The 13,612-nt window shown below is 45.4% G+C and overlaps 1 protein-coding gene across 2 annotated transcripts in view; it reads left to right on the forward strand.

Moving 5' to 3' along the window:
• GRIP1 (glutamate receptor interacting protein 1) overlaps positions 1 to 13,612 on the forward strand; it is an 871,453-nt gene that overhangs the window by 233,831 nt on the left and 624,010 nt on the right. The gene's annotated exons all lie outside the window — the stretch shown is intronic.

Here is a 13,612-nt window from a genome sequence, read left to right on the forward strand (position 1 = left end):
TATGGAGGAGAGAAGGGAAAGGGGAGACATGATAGAAACTTTCACATATACCAAAGGTTTTAACAAAGTTCAGGAGGGAAACATTCTTCAAAGGAACAGAAGTATTAGAACTCGAGGACATGCACTGAAACTGGAGGGAGTCAGGTTCAGGGGAAATTTAAGGAAAAATTACTTCACGGAAAGGGTAGTAGATAAGTGGAATAGCCTCCCATCAGAGGTGGTAGAGGCTAAGACTGTAGAGCAATTTAAACATGCTTGGGATAGGCATATGAATATCCTTACAAAGAATTAAGGCTCAAAAAGGGTTGATTACCTAAAAGATAAAAAAAAGGGGCAGATTAGATGGGCCAAGTGGTTCTTATCTGCCGTCAAATTCTATGTTTCTATATTACTTAACCAGCCTATTTCCAGTCAGGAGAGGATAGTGTATCAATTATCAGAGGTAAACATGTCCGTTAAACTAAACATTGCCGAACCAATCAGAGAGCAATTGGAGGAGAGTAGGGATAGATATTTTGACTCTTAAATTAATTAAAGGAAAGCTGTCATAACTGAGGGCTGAGGCTGACCAGAGGAAGCCTGAGTTGTAGGGGCTGAAGTGTAGGGCAACTTGGAAGGCTGTATTGGGTTCTTAGACATGCAGACTACTTCTGGAACAAATGCTTGAAGGCGTGACCAAGACAACTTTGTAAAAAGTTAAAGAGTTTTATTGATGCTCAGCAGTGTTAAGTAACGATACAACGTAAACTGTAGATACTGGTTCAATGCCAAACAGGATAAATACTTGTAAATGGTTGAGTAATGATTTGACACCAGTGTAATGGAAAGTCTATTGCAGAAACACTGGTGAAGCTGGAGATGGACAACAGAACAACAATGATGACTTGAGATTGGTGTTAGGATTCCGATGGTGTATTGAGTTTTGATGAAAGGCACAGATAGTGACTTAAGATCGGTGATAAGGCACCGATGGTGACTTGAGATTGATGATGAGGCACCGATGGTGACTTTAGATCGATGAGAGACACCGATGGTGACTTGAAACTGATGAGAGGCACTGAGGGTGACTTGAAATTGGTGATGGGACACCAATGGTGACTTGAGATCGGCGATAGGGCACCGATGGTGATTTGAGATCGATGTTAGAACACCGATGGTGACTTGAATTGGTGATGGAACACCAATGGTGACTTGAGATCGTTGATAGGGCACCGATGGTGACTTGAGATCGATGTTAGGACACCGATGGTGACTGGCAATATGAAACACAGCTGGAAGCTGGTAGCTAGAAGCTGGTACTGGATCACTGCCAATTGCTGGATACAATGCTGGTACACTTGCAAAGTCAAGCTGCACCACCAGATGGTAGCTGGTGCGGGTCTCTAGTGGAGCTGAACTCGGGAGCTGGAATACCTGGAACAGTAGCTGAATAACCACAACGGAGGAGACAGGTAACACGGGGTTTGACAACCAAAACACTGACATCTTTCCAGCCCAGGAACAGGATATTTATACCTGCTGGGAAGCAGGAATTGGCTGGCTTAATTAAGCAGAGTCCAGAGCGCAGTGGATAGGATGAAGTAACCACATGTGACTGGAAAAACATGTCTGCGCCCATGTTAGCCTTTGGAGGGAACGTGTGTTTGGTAATTCCATGTGGGGACAGCAGTATTGGCCGTGGAGAACAGGAGACGCCAGACTGAACATCACACACATGACGATGGTGACAGATGCCGCGGGGAGCTAAAAGCGCCATTCTGGAATGTTACATATATGAAATAGTAATAGCTGTGGAGGCCGCGGAGGACAGGAGGCGCCATGCTTAGTGATAAACTTGTGAAGCTGTTGTAATAGCGCAGCTGGATCACAGGGAGGTGATATGAAGTGGAGAGATCAACACACTACACACTGGCAATGAGGATAGGATCCCACCCTGGAACGCTGGGCCAGCCTCAGGAGACACTTGAACGATAAGTAATGATGACCAGTTACCCGGATCGTGACAAAAGCTTAATAGTCAGCAACTGCTTATGTTCTGTGTAAAGGGTACTGACCGCTCTCCCAGTGACCTCAAGTGTTGTGCGAAAATCTTTACCTTTTTACATTAAAGTAGGAGCCCTAAGGAGAGTGAGAAGCTAAGCAAGGAGACCTAGGGCCCTTTGAAATAGTCAGCCTATCCCTGCAAACCTTACATATTTAACATACAGGGGGCGGAGCTTGGCCTGTTCCAGCATTTACAGTACTGAGCAGGGCAAAGTTACTCTGTCAGGTCTGGTTTGTGTCTGTTCCCGGAGGGGGCACTAGTGGGTCAGTGGTGGTGTGATGGAGGAAACGAGGAGGCTGGAGTAAGGTAATGACACAGTCCCCATTTCTCAGAATTTGGAGCTTAGGCATCTGACAGTGTTATGTGAAATTGGAGGTCTTTCTGGGTGCTGGTTGTTAAAATTTGCAGCTATGACATGGAAACTTTGTTCTCCAGACATCAAAATGACCTCAATTCTCTCCTCTTTTGTCAAAGCCATCTTCAATTACCTGCAACAAAAAAAGTGTTGTAACTTTTGAACCATAACTGCTATTTCAAATCTGTTTTATATGTTGTGCCAAATTGAGCAAAATAGCAAAGATGTAAGTGTACACATCTGGTACACACACTTTTTTTCCTTACTTTTGTCCAAAAAATGTACGCACATAAGCTTAGAAGCTTGGAACTGGGCACAATACATGGGTGCCAGAAAGAGTTTGTACAACCGTTCATAATAAACGACAAACAGAAATATACTGTAATACATAAACTGTTGGTTTATTTAATGTAGCAATGTTTTGGAATAAATGAGTCCTTTTACAAGCAAGCTAAACTTGGTTGAAAAAGGAATGGCTTTGTCCAAATAAACCAACTAGTTTATGCATTATATTTTGCTTAACGTACTGTTTATTATGAACTGTTTAGAACACACACATGTAGAATGTATTATGTATATAATCCAAAAGTGTCCGGCACTCACAAATAGGAAATTTAATGTACCCAGGTGTTCTGCCCAAACTCTGTCAAACTGTACTTCTCCAAATGGGACAGCACTCAGTGTCTTGTAGAAAGCTGCTAAAAATACATGTCTACGTTTATATATAGAGAGAGAGAGATTCTGGCTCACCTTTCAGTGGAGTTGTTTTTTCTTTTTTTATCTGTATTTTTTTTTTTTTCTGTTAATCTTTTCTTTTACTGTTTATTTTCTTTTTCAATTGTTAAGCTGTATTGAGGATTTCACTGTACATTTTTGTGGGTTGATTTATTGGACTGATTTCTCCTTTTATCTCCATAGCCCTCTATGGCTGATTTTGATAACACTTTGCTGTCAGATCATTTATGTTTCATGTTGTCTAATTGGTTGTCCTTGTTATGATATAGTTATATATATTTTTTTATATATACAGTATATATATATATATATATATATATACATACACACTGTATATTGCTTTCCTTAATAATTTATTTTATTATAAACTCTCCCTTTTCGTAGTGTACAGCATTTTCTATTTGTACGCTTCTTTTATTATCTCCATAGGTTGGTTTCTGTCCTCAATCATTTCTTCTACTTTTTTGTATTCACAGCCGGGACGGGTAGCGGTGCACTTCCTGATGTGGAGCTCAGTAGTCACGGCAGGCTGATGTGACATCATCAGTATACTCCCTGGCTGTCATCTTGGCATGCACGGGTTGGTGGTGTTTCATCATAAGGCTGTTAAGTCTCCCTCTTTTATTTATATTCGGCAGCACATTGGTTTGTTTGCAGTTACATCCCAGAGTGTGGTGTGTACAAACACCAAAATGTTGGACTACTTCCTGTGGAATCCATACTAGTAGCTATTGGAATACATTTCTAGGTTTTCCTAAAGACCCGGAGTGCCATCACATTTATTTTATTTTTTTACCATTTTATGACTGGACACCAGTCGTTTTGATTGAATGCCGGGCTTATCACTTTAGAAATATCACTTACCTTTCAATGGAAAACATAAGGTGTTTATTTGCAGTGCAGGGGCATTTTAAAAGAGTAGGAGGCCTTGTGCAGCCTCCTCCGTCCAGGCCCCCTCCTCACTTCCGGGCACCGGCAGCAGCACAGTGCTGTAGAGAGTCTGAGCACTAGAGTGTCCAGACCCTAATGCGCATGCGCAGATCTCTGGAAAAGTATTGTGGCGGCCATTTCCCCCGCAATTTCTGCAGCACCGATGCTATTGGCGCGGGACTCTAAGTATTAAAAAAAATGGATGTGGTGTGGGCCCCTCTGGACTCAGGGGCCCGTTTCCACTGCACACCTTGCACCCATTATAAATACATCAGTGTTGCAATGGCATAACATCATCATTTACGTCAACCCAATGACAGTTTGTCACCCAATTGGGGATTTTCTTCTGCTGCCCTAGAAGCCAGGTAGGGCTGGTAAAATAGCAGGGAAATCGCTTTCCACTGAAGTGCTTTCTGCTATTGCAGTCTGGACAAGCAGTCCAAGGGGGAGAAAACACCTCCACCGGGACTGCCTTAATGGCGTGTGATTAACAGATAGCGCTTCCAATGTGAAGCCAGTGCATGGACTCTAATTGCAGGTGGTAGAATTTACTGGGGAGGCTGTAGCCCTTAGGTAAACTTTGCCACTTATCTACTATTTACTATATATATTCTAAAACCTTCTGCATTTGGCTGGAAGTTTTTTTTCTACTGTACTACCCAAGCCACATCCCACTGCAGTACTGACTTTTCTCATTAACTAATAATTTCACAAAATGCAAGTTATGGAACGGCTTTCAGTTAAATGAAGAAACTAAGATATTAGTCAATTAAATTTAAATTTCCTGCAAAGAACAAAAATATATCATAAAGGTGTAATATGCACTCACTAGCTTATAATGCATCTTCGTAATGTGCCTGACAGAAAGTATATAATACAAAAGTTTAGTACTTTATGGGGTGTATGCAATTGTGGTCGAATTCCCGAAAATGTCGAAAAACGGGACATTTTCGCCAAAAAAAATAATAAAATAATCGACAATGCAATTCAGTACTTTCCGTCAAAAAAACGGACTTTCCAAATTCGACTTTTTGAAATTCGACATTTGTCAAATTCGACATTTCTGCAATGGTACAAATGCGGCAATTCGACAAAAGTATATTCAATTGAAGTTTTGAAATTCGACAACAGTGCTTTTAGACAGTAAATTCGTCATTTTCAATCCGCCACACTTTGGTGGCGGAATCTAATAAAAAAAATTTAAAACATGTTTTTTTTGTGTTTGTTTTTTTTGGTAATAGCATATCTATTTATATTAGAAGGGATTAGGTACTTGGTTTGCCTATTTTGGAGGCACAAGTATTATTTATATATTTAAAAAAAAATATATATATATTTTTTTAAATGGAATGGTAAAAATCCAAAAAAAAATTGCGTGGGGTCCCCCCTCCAAAGCATAACCAGCCTCGGGCTCTTCGAGCCGGTCCTGGTTCTAAAAATCCGGGGGGAAAAATGACAGGGGATCCCCCGTATTTTTAAAACCAGCACCGGGCTCTGCGCCTGGTGCAAAAAATACGGGGGACAAAAAGAGTAGGGATCCCCCGTATTTTTTACACCAGCATCGGGCTCCACTAGCTGGACAGATAATGCCACAGCCGGGGGTCACTTTTATACAGTGCCCTGCGGCCGTGGCATTAAATATCCAACTAGTCACCCCTGGCCGGGGTACCCTGGGGGAGTGGGGACCCCTTCAATCAAGGGGTCCCCCCCCAACCACCCAAGGGCCAGGGGTGAAGCCCGAGGCTGTCCCCCCCCCCCCCCCCATCCAAGGGCTGCGGATGGGGGCTGATAGCCTTGCGAAAATTGAAAGAATATTGTTTTTTCCTGTAGTACTAAAAGTCCCAGCAAGCCTCCCCCGCAAGCTGGTACTTGGAGAACCACAAGTACCAGCATGCGGGAGAAAAACGGGCCCGCTGGTACCTGTAGTTCTACTGGAAAAAAAATACCCAAATAAAAACAGGACACGCACACCGTGATAGTAAAACTTTATTTCACACATGTCGACACATACATACTTACCTATGTTCACACGCCGACCTCTGTCCACTTGTCCAAGTAGAATCCACGTGTACCTGTGAATAAAATTATACTCACCTGATCCAGTGTCCAGATTATAATCCACGTACTTGGCAAAAAAAAAAAAACGAACACCCGGACCAAAGGGACTGAAAGGGGTCCCATGTTTACACATGGGACCCCTTTCCCCGAATGCAGAGACCCCCCCCGTGACTGCTGTCACAGAAAGGTCGCTTCAGCCAATCAGCGAGCGCAACGTCCTGGCACTCTGCTGATTGGCTGTATGCGCTGTTTTTCCCCCAGTAGAACTACAGGTACCAGCGGGCCCATTTTTCTCCCGCATGCTGGTACTTGTGGTTCTCCAAGTACCAGCTTGCGGGGGAGGCTTGCTGGGACTTGTAGTACTACTGGAAAAAACAATATTCTTTCAATTTTCGCAAGGCTATCAGCCCCCAATCCGCAGCCCTTGGATGGGGGGGACAGCCTCGGGCTTCACCCCTGGCCCTTGGGTGGCTGGGGGGGACCCCTTGATTGAAGGGGTCCCCACTCCCCCAGGGTACCCCGGCCAGGGGTGACTAGTTGGATATTTAATGCCACGGCCGCAGGGCGCTGTATAAAAGTGACCCCCGCCTGTGGCATTATCTGTCCAGCTAGTAGAGCCCGATGCTGGTGTAAAAAATACGGGGGACCCCTACTCTTTTTGTCCCCCGTATTTTTTGCACCAGCACCAGGCGCAGAGCCCGGTGCTGGTTTTAAAAATACGAGGGATCCCCTGTAATTTCCCCCCCCCCCGGATTTTTAGAACCAGGACCGGCTCGAAGAGCCCGAGGCTGGTTATGCTTTGGAGGGGGGACCCCACGCAATTTTTTTCCGGGTTTTTTACCGTTTTTTCCGTTTTTTTAAAAATCGGATCAAAATCCGTCAAATCGGCCGTTTTTCGACAGCGGGACTGTCGAATCCGTTTTTTATTGAACATGTTGCATTCCGGCACCCACTTGCCGGAATTCGACGGTCGAATTGTGTCGAATTAAAAAACGGGCGAAAAATTGCCGCGATTCGCCGCTAATTGCATATACCCCTATTTCTATTACGTCCTTGAGGATGTTGGGGAAACCAAAAGAACCATGGGATGTAGACGGATCCGCAGGAGACATGGGCACTTTAAGACTTTCAAAGGGGGCGTGACCTGGCTCCTCCCTCTATATCCCTCCCCAGACTCAGTTTAGAAAATGTGCCCTGCGAGATGGAGGCACTCGGGGGAGCTCTTAGAGTTTCTCTGAAAATACTTAATGTTAGTTTTTTTTTATTTTGGGGAGATCTGCTGGCTACAGACTCCCTGCTTCGTGGGAAAGAGGGGAGAGCAGTCTAGACCCACTTCTAATGAGTTTCAGGGCTCTGCTGCTGCTGACAGGATGCCTTCAGCTCCTGAGGGGAGATGAACGCCGGGCTCTCCTGGATGCTCGCCCCCACAGCTTGCCGTCCCCCCTATTCAAGCCAGAAGTCAGAATACAGGTGAGTATGTGAGGAAAAGACATCTTTTCTTCAACAAAGACGGCATATAGAGGTACCGCGCAGCATGATTTGCTCAGTGCGCGCCAGGATCCCGGACTGTACACACCGCTGGGTGCAGGGCGCTGGGGGGGGGGGCACCCTGGGGAGCTAAAAATACCTCATAAATAAGGCTGGCATATCTGTACAGTGCCCTGGCACTGCCTGCAGACCCCCGGCAGGATAAACATGTAAAAATAAGCGGGAAGATGCGCACCATGTTGGGGGCTTGGCTTCTTCCTCCAGGCTCACTCTGCACCATTTCCTCCTCCAAGCAGCAGCGCTGGTCCTTCCTCACAGCAGACAAGTACCAGGGGCTATAAAAACGAGGGGGGGCAGATTATTTCTATACAGATATATAGCGCTGCAGCTCTGTGACACTTGAGGGTGTTTTCAGACCTGCACTTTGGCGCTGGGGTGTGAGCTGGCTCCTTTCCTTTTGTTCCCTCACAGGCTTTTCTTTGGGTGCTGTTAGGGAGACAACATGTCTGAGGCAGAATTTTCCTCTCAAGGGGATAATTTATTGGGGACACCAAATGTTTTGGGGGTCCTGTCGGCACCGCCGACGGCTGATTGATTAACTGCTTTAAATGCTTTAAATGCTAATGTTACACTGTTAAATCAAAAGTTTACTGAATCTGACTCTCAACTGCAGATTTGGAAGAAATCAGTAGATGACGCTTTATTTCTAGGGATGTGCACCTGAAATTTTTCGGGTTTTGGTTTTGGGTTCGGTTCTGTGGCCGTGTTTTGGGTTCGAACGCGTTTTGGCAAAACCTCACCGAATTTTTTTTGTCGGATTCGGGTGTGTTTTGGATTCGGGTGTTTTTTTATAAAAAACCCTAAAAAACAGCTTAAATCATAGAATTTGGGGGTCATTTTGATCCCATAGTATTATTAACCTCAATAACCATAATTTCCACTCATTTTCAGTCTATTCTGAACACCTCACACCTCATAATATTATTTTTAGTCCTAAAATTTGCACCGAGGTCGCTGGATGGCTAAGCTAAGCGACACAAGTGGCCGACACAAACACCTGGCCCATCTAGGAGTGGCACTGCAGTGTCAGGCAGGATGGCCCTTCCAAAAACTACTCCCCAAACTGCACATGACGCAAAGAAGAAAAAAAAAGGCGCAATGAGGTAGCTGTGTGAGTAAGATAAGCGACCCAAGTGGCCGACACAAACACCTGGCCCATCTAGGAGTGGCACTGCAGTGTCAGGCAGGATGGCCCTTCTAAAAAATACTCCCCAAACAGCACATGACGCAAAGAAAAATGAAAGAAAAAAGAGGTGCAAGATGGAATTGTCCTTGGGCCCTCCCACCCACCCTTATGTTGTATAAACAAGACATGCACACTTTAACCAACCCATCATTTCAGCGACAGGGTCTGCCACACGACTGTGACTGAAATGACTGGTTGGTTTGGGCCCCCACCAAAAAAGAAGCAATCAATCTCTCCTTGCACAAACTGGCTCTACAGAGGCAAGATGTCCACCTCATCATCATCGTCCGATTCATCACCCCTTTCACTGTGTACATCCCCCTCCTCACAGATTATTAATTCGTGCCCACTGGAATCCACCATCTCAGATCCCCGTGTACTTTCTGGAGGCAATTGCTGCTGGTGAATGTCTCCATGGAGTAATTGATTATAATTCATTTTAATGAACATCATCTTCTCCACATTTTCTGGAAGTAACCTCGTACGCCGATTGCTGACAAGGTGAGCGGCGGCACTAAACACTCTTTCGGAGTACACACTGGAGGGAGGGCAACTTAGGTAGAATAAAGCCAGTTTGTGCAAGGGCCTCCAAATTGCCTCTTTTCCCTGCCAGTATACGTACGGACTGTCTGACGTGCCTACTTGGATGCGGTCACTCATATAATCCTCCACCATTCTTTCAATGGTGAGAGAATCATATGCAGTGACAGTAGACGACATGTCAGTAATCGTTGGCAGGTCCTTCAGTCCGGACCAGATGTCAGCATCAGCAGTCGCTCCAGACTGCCTTGCATCACCGCCAGCGGGTGGGCTCGGAATTCTTAGCCTTTTCCTCGCACCCCCAGTTGCGGGAGAATGTGAAGGAGGAGATGTTGACAGGTCGCGTTCCGCTTGACTTGACAATTTTCTCACCAGCAGTTCTTTGAACCCCTGCAGACTTGTGTCTGCCGGAAAGAGAGATCCAACGTAGATTTTAAATCTAGGATCGAGCACGGTGGCCAAAATGTAGTGCTCTGATTTCAACAGATTGACCACACGTGAATCCTGGTTAAGCGAATGAAGGGCTCCATCCACAAGTCCCACATGCCTAGCGGAATCGCTCTGTTTTAGCTCCTCCTTCAATGCCTCCAGCTTCTTCTGCAAAAGCCTGATGAGGGGAATGACCTGACTCAGGCTGGCAGTGTCTGAACTGACTTCACATGTGGCAAGTTCAAAGGGCAGCAGAACCTTGCACAACGTTGAAATCATTCTCCACTGCGCTTGAGACAGGTGCATTCCACCTCCTTTGCCTATATCGTGGCCAGATGTATAGGCTTGAATGGCCTTTTGCTGCTCCTCCATCCTCTGAAGCATATAGAGGGTTGAATTCCACCTCGTTACCACCTCTTGCTTCAGATGATGGCAGGGCAGGTTCAGGTTTTTTTGGTGGTGCTCCAGTCTTCTGTATGCGGTGCCTGCACGCCGCAAGTGGCCCGCAATTCTTCTGGCCACCGACAGCATCTCTTGCACGCCCCTGTCGTTTTTAAAATAATTCTGCACCACCAAATTCAAGGTATGTGCAAAACATGGGACGTGCTGGAATTTGCCCAGATGTAATGCGCGCACAATATTGCTGGCGTTGTCCGATGTCACAAATCCCCAGGAGAGTCCAATTGGGGTAAGCCATTCTGCGATGATCTTCCTCAGTTGCCGTAAGAGGTTTTCAGCTGTGTGCGTATTCTGGAAAGCGGTGATACAAAGCGTAGCCTGCCTAGGAACGAGTTGGCGTTTGCGAGATCCTGCTACTGGTGCCGCCGCTGCTGTTCTTGCAGCGGGATGCAATACATCTACCCAGTGGGCTGTCACAGTCATGTAGTCCTGAGTCTGCCCTGCTTCACTTGTCCACATGTCCGTGGTTAAGTGGACATTGGGTACAACTGCATTTTTTAGGACACTGGTGAGTCTTTTTCTGACGTCCGTGTACATTCTCGGTATCGCCTGCCTAGAGAAGTGGAACCTAGATGGTATTTGGTAATGGGGGCACACTGCCTCAATAAATTGTCTAGTTCCCTGGGAACTAACGGCGGATACCGGACGCACGTCTAACACCAACATAGTTGTCAAGGCCTCAGTTATCCGCTTTGCAGCAGGATGACTGCTGTGATATTTCATCTTCCTCGCAAAGGACTGTTGGACAGTCAATTGCTTACTGGAAGTAGTACAAGTGGTCTTCCGACTTCCCCTCTGGGATGACGATCGACTCCCAGCAGCAACAACAGCAGCGCCAGCAGCAGTAGGCATTACACTCAAGGATGCATCGGAGGAATCCCAGCAGGAGAGGACTCGTCAGACTTGCCAGTGACATGGCCTGCAGGACTATTGGCTTTCCTGGGTAAGGAGGAAATTGACACTGAGGGAGTTGGTGGTGTGGTTTGCGCGAGCTTGGTTACAAGAGGAAGGGATTTACTGGTCAGTGGACTGCTTCCGCTGTCGCCCAAAGTTTTTGAACTTGTCACTGACTTATTATGAATGCGCTGCAGGTGACGTATAAGGGAGGATGTTCCGAGGTGGTTAACGTCCTTACCCCTACTTATTACAGCTTGACAAAGGCAACACACGGCTTGACACCTGTTGTCCGCATTTCTGTTGAAATACTTCCACACTGAAAAGCTGATTTTTTTGGTATTTTCACCAGGCATGTCAATGGCCATATTCCTCCCACGGACAACAGGTGTCTCCCCGGGTGCCTGACTTAAACAAACCACCTCACCATCAGAATCCTCCTTGTCAATTTCCTCCCCAGCCCAAGCAACACCCATATCCTCATCCTGGTGTACTTCAACACTGACATCTTCAATTTCACTATCAGGAACTGGACTGCGGGTGCTCCTTTCAACACTTGCAGGGGGCGTGCAAATGGTGGAAGGCGCAAGCTCTTCCCGTCCAGTGTTGGGAAGGTCAGGCATCGCAACCGACACAATTGGACTCTCCTTTGGGATTTGTGATTTCGAAGAACGCACAGTTCTTTGCTGTGCTTTTGCCGCAAGTCTTTTCATTTTTCTAGCGAGAGGCTGAGTGCTTCCATCCTCATGTGAAGCTGAACCACTAGCCATGAACATAGGCCAGGGCCTCAGCCGTTCCTTGCCACTCCGTGTCGTAAATGGCATATTGGCAAGTTTACGCTTCTCCTCAGACGCTTTTAATTTTGATTTTTGGGTCATTTTTTTACTGATCTTTTGTGTTTTGGATTTTACATGCTCTGTACTATGACATTGGGCATCGGCCTTGGCAGACGACGTTGATGGCATTTCATCGTCTCGGCCATGACTAGTGGCAGCAGCTTCAGCATGAGGTGGAAGTGGATCTTGATCTTTCCCTATTTTTTTAACCTCCACATTTTTGTTCTCCATATTTTGCGCACAACTAAAAGCCACCACAGGTATACAATGTAGATGGATGGATAGTATAGTATTACTTATACTTATGGACGACGAGTGACGACACAGAGGTAGGTACAGCCGTGGCCTACCGTACTGCTGCTTAGTGCTTATATATATGATATACTGTATAACGGACCTGGTGGACACTGTCAGCAGACTGCTAAACAAACTAGTATGAAGAAAGAAAAAAAAAACACCACAGGTATACAATGTAGATGGATGGATAGTATAGTATTACTTATACTTATGGACGACGAGTGCACTGACGACACAGAGGTAGGTACAGCCGTGGCCTACCGTACTGCTGCTTAGTGCTTATATATATGATATACTGTATAACGGACCTGGTGGACACTGTCAGCATACTGCTAAACAAACTAGTATGAAGAAAGAAAAAAAAAAACACCACAGGTATACAATGTAGATGGATGGATAGTATAGTATTACTTATACTTATGGACGACGAGTGACGACACAGAGGTAGGTACAGCCGTGGCCTACCGTACTGCTGCTTAGTGCTTATATATATGATATTATACTGTATAACGGACCTGGTGGACAGTGTCAGCAGACTGCTAAACAAACTAGTATGAAGAAAGAAAAAAAAAAAAACACCACAGGTATACAATGTAGATGGATGGATAGTATAGTATTACTTATACTTATGGACGACGAGTGACGACACAGAGGTAGGTACAGCCGTGGCCTACCGTACTGCTGCTTAGTGCTTATATATATGATATACTGTATAACGGACCTGGTGGACGCTGTCAGCAGACTGCTAAACAAACTAGTATGACTATGAAGAAAGAAAAAAAAAACACCACAGGTATACAATGTAGATGGATGGATAGTATAGTATTACTTATACTTATGGACGACGAGTGCACTGACGACACAGAGGTAGGTACAGCCGTGGCCTACCGTACTGCTGCTTAGTGATTAATTATATATATAATATACTGTATAACGGACCTGGTGGACACTGTCAGCAGACTGCCAAACAAACTAGCATGAAGAAAGAAAAAAAAAACACCACAGTGTTTTTCAGGCAGACAAACGTATACTGGACTGGTGGTCACTGTCAGCAAAACTGTGCACTGTACTCCTGCTATAACTGCTCCCCAGTCCCCACAATTAGGCAGTGTGAGCAGTGCACTCAGCACAGATATATCATGCAGCAGTGCAGCACACTGAGTGAGCACAGATATGGTGGAGCGTTTTTCTTCAGGCAGAGAAACAACGGATTAAACTCAAAACCCTGCACTGTACTCCCTAACAGCTGTCCCCGTCCCCAATCCTCCCCACAATTAAAACTAAGTCACTCAGTTTTTTTT

The sequence above is a fragment of the Pseudophryne corroboree genome, chromosome 6 (genome assembly GCF_028390025.1).
Source record: "Pseudophryne corroboree isolate aPseCor3 chromosome 6, aPseCor3.hap2, whole genome shotgun sequence".
NCBI lineage: Eukaryota > Metazoa > Chordata > Amphibia > Anura > Myobatrachidae > Pseudophryne > Pseudophryne corroboree.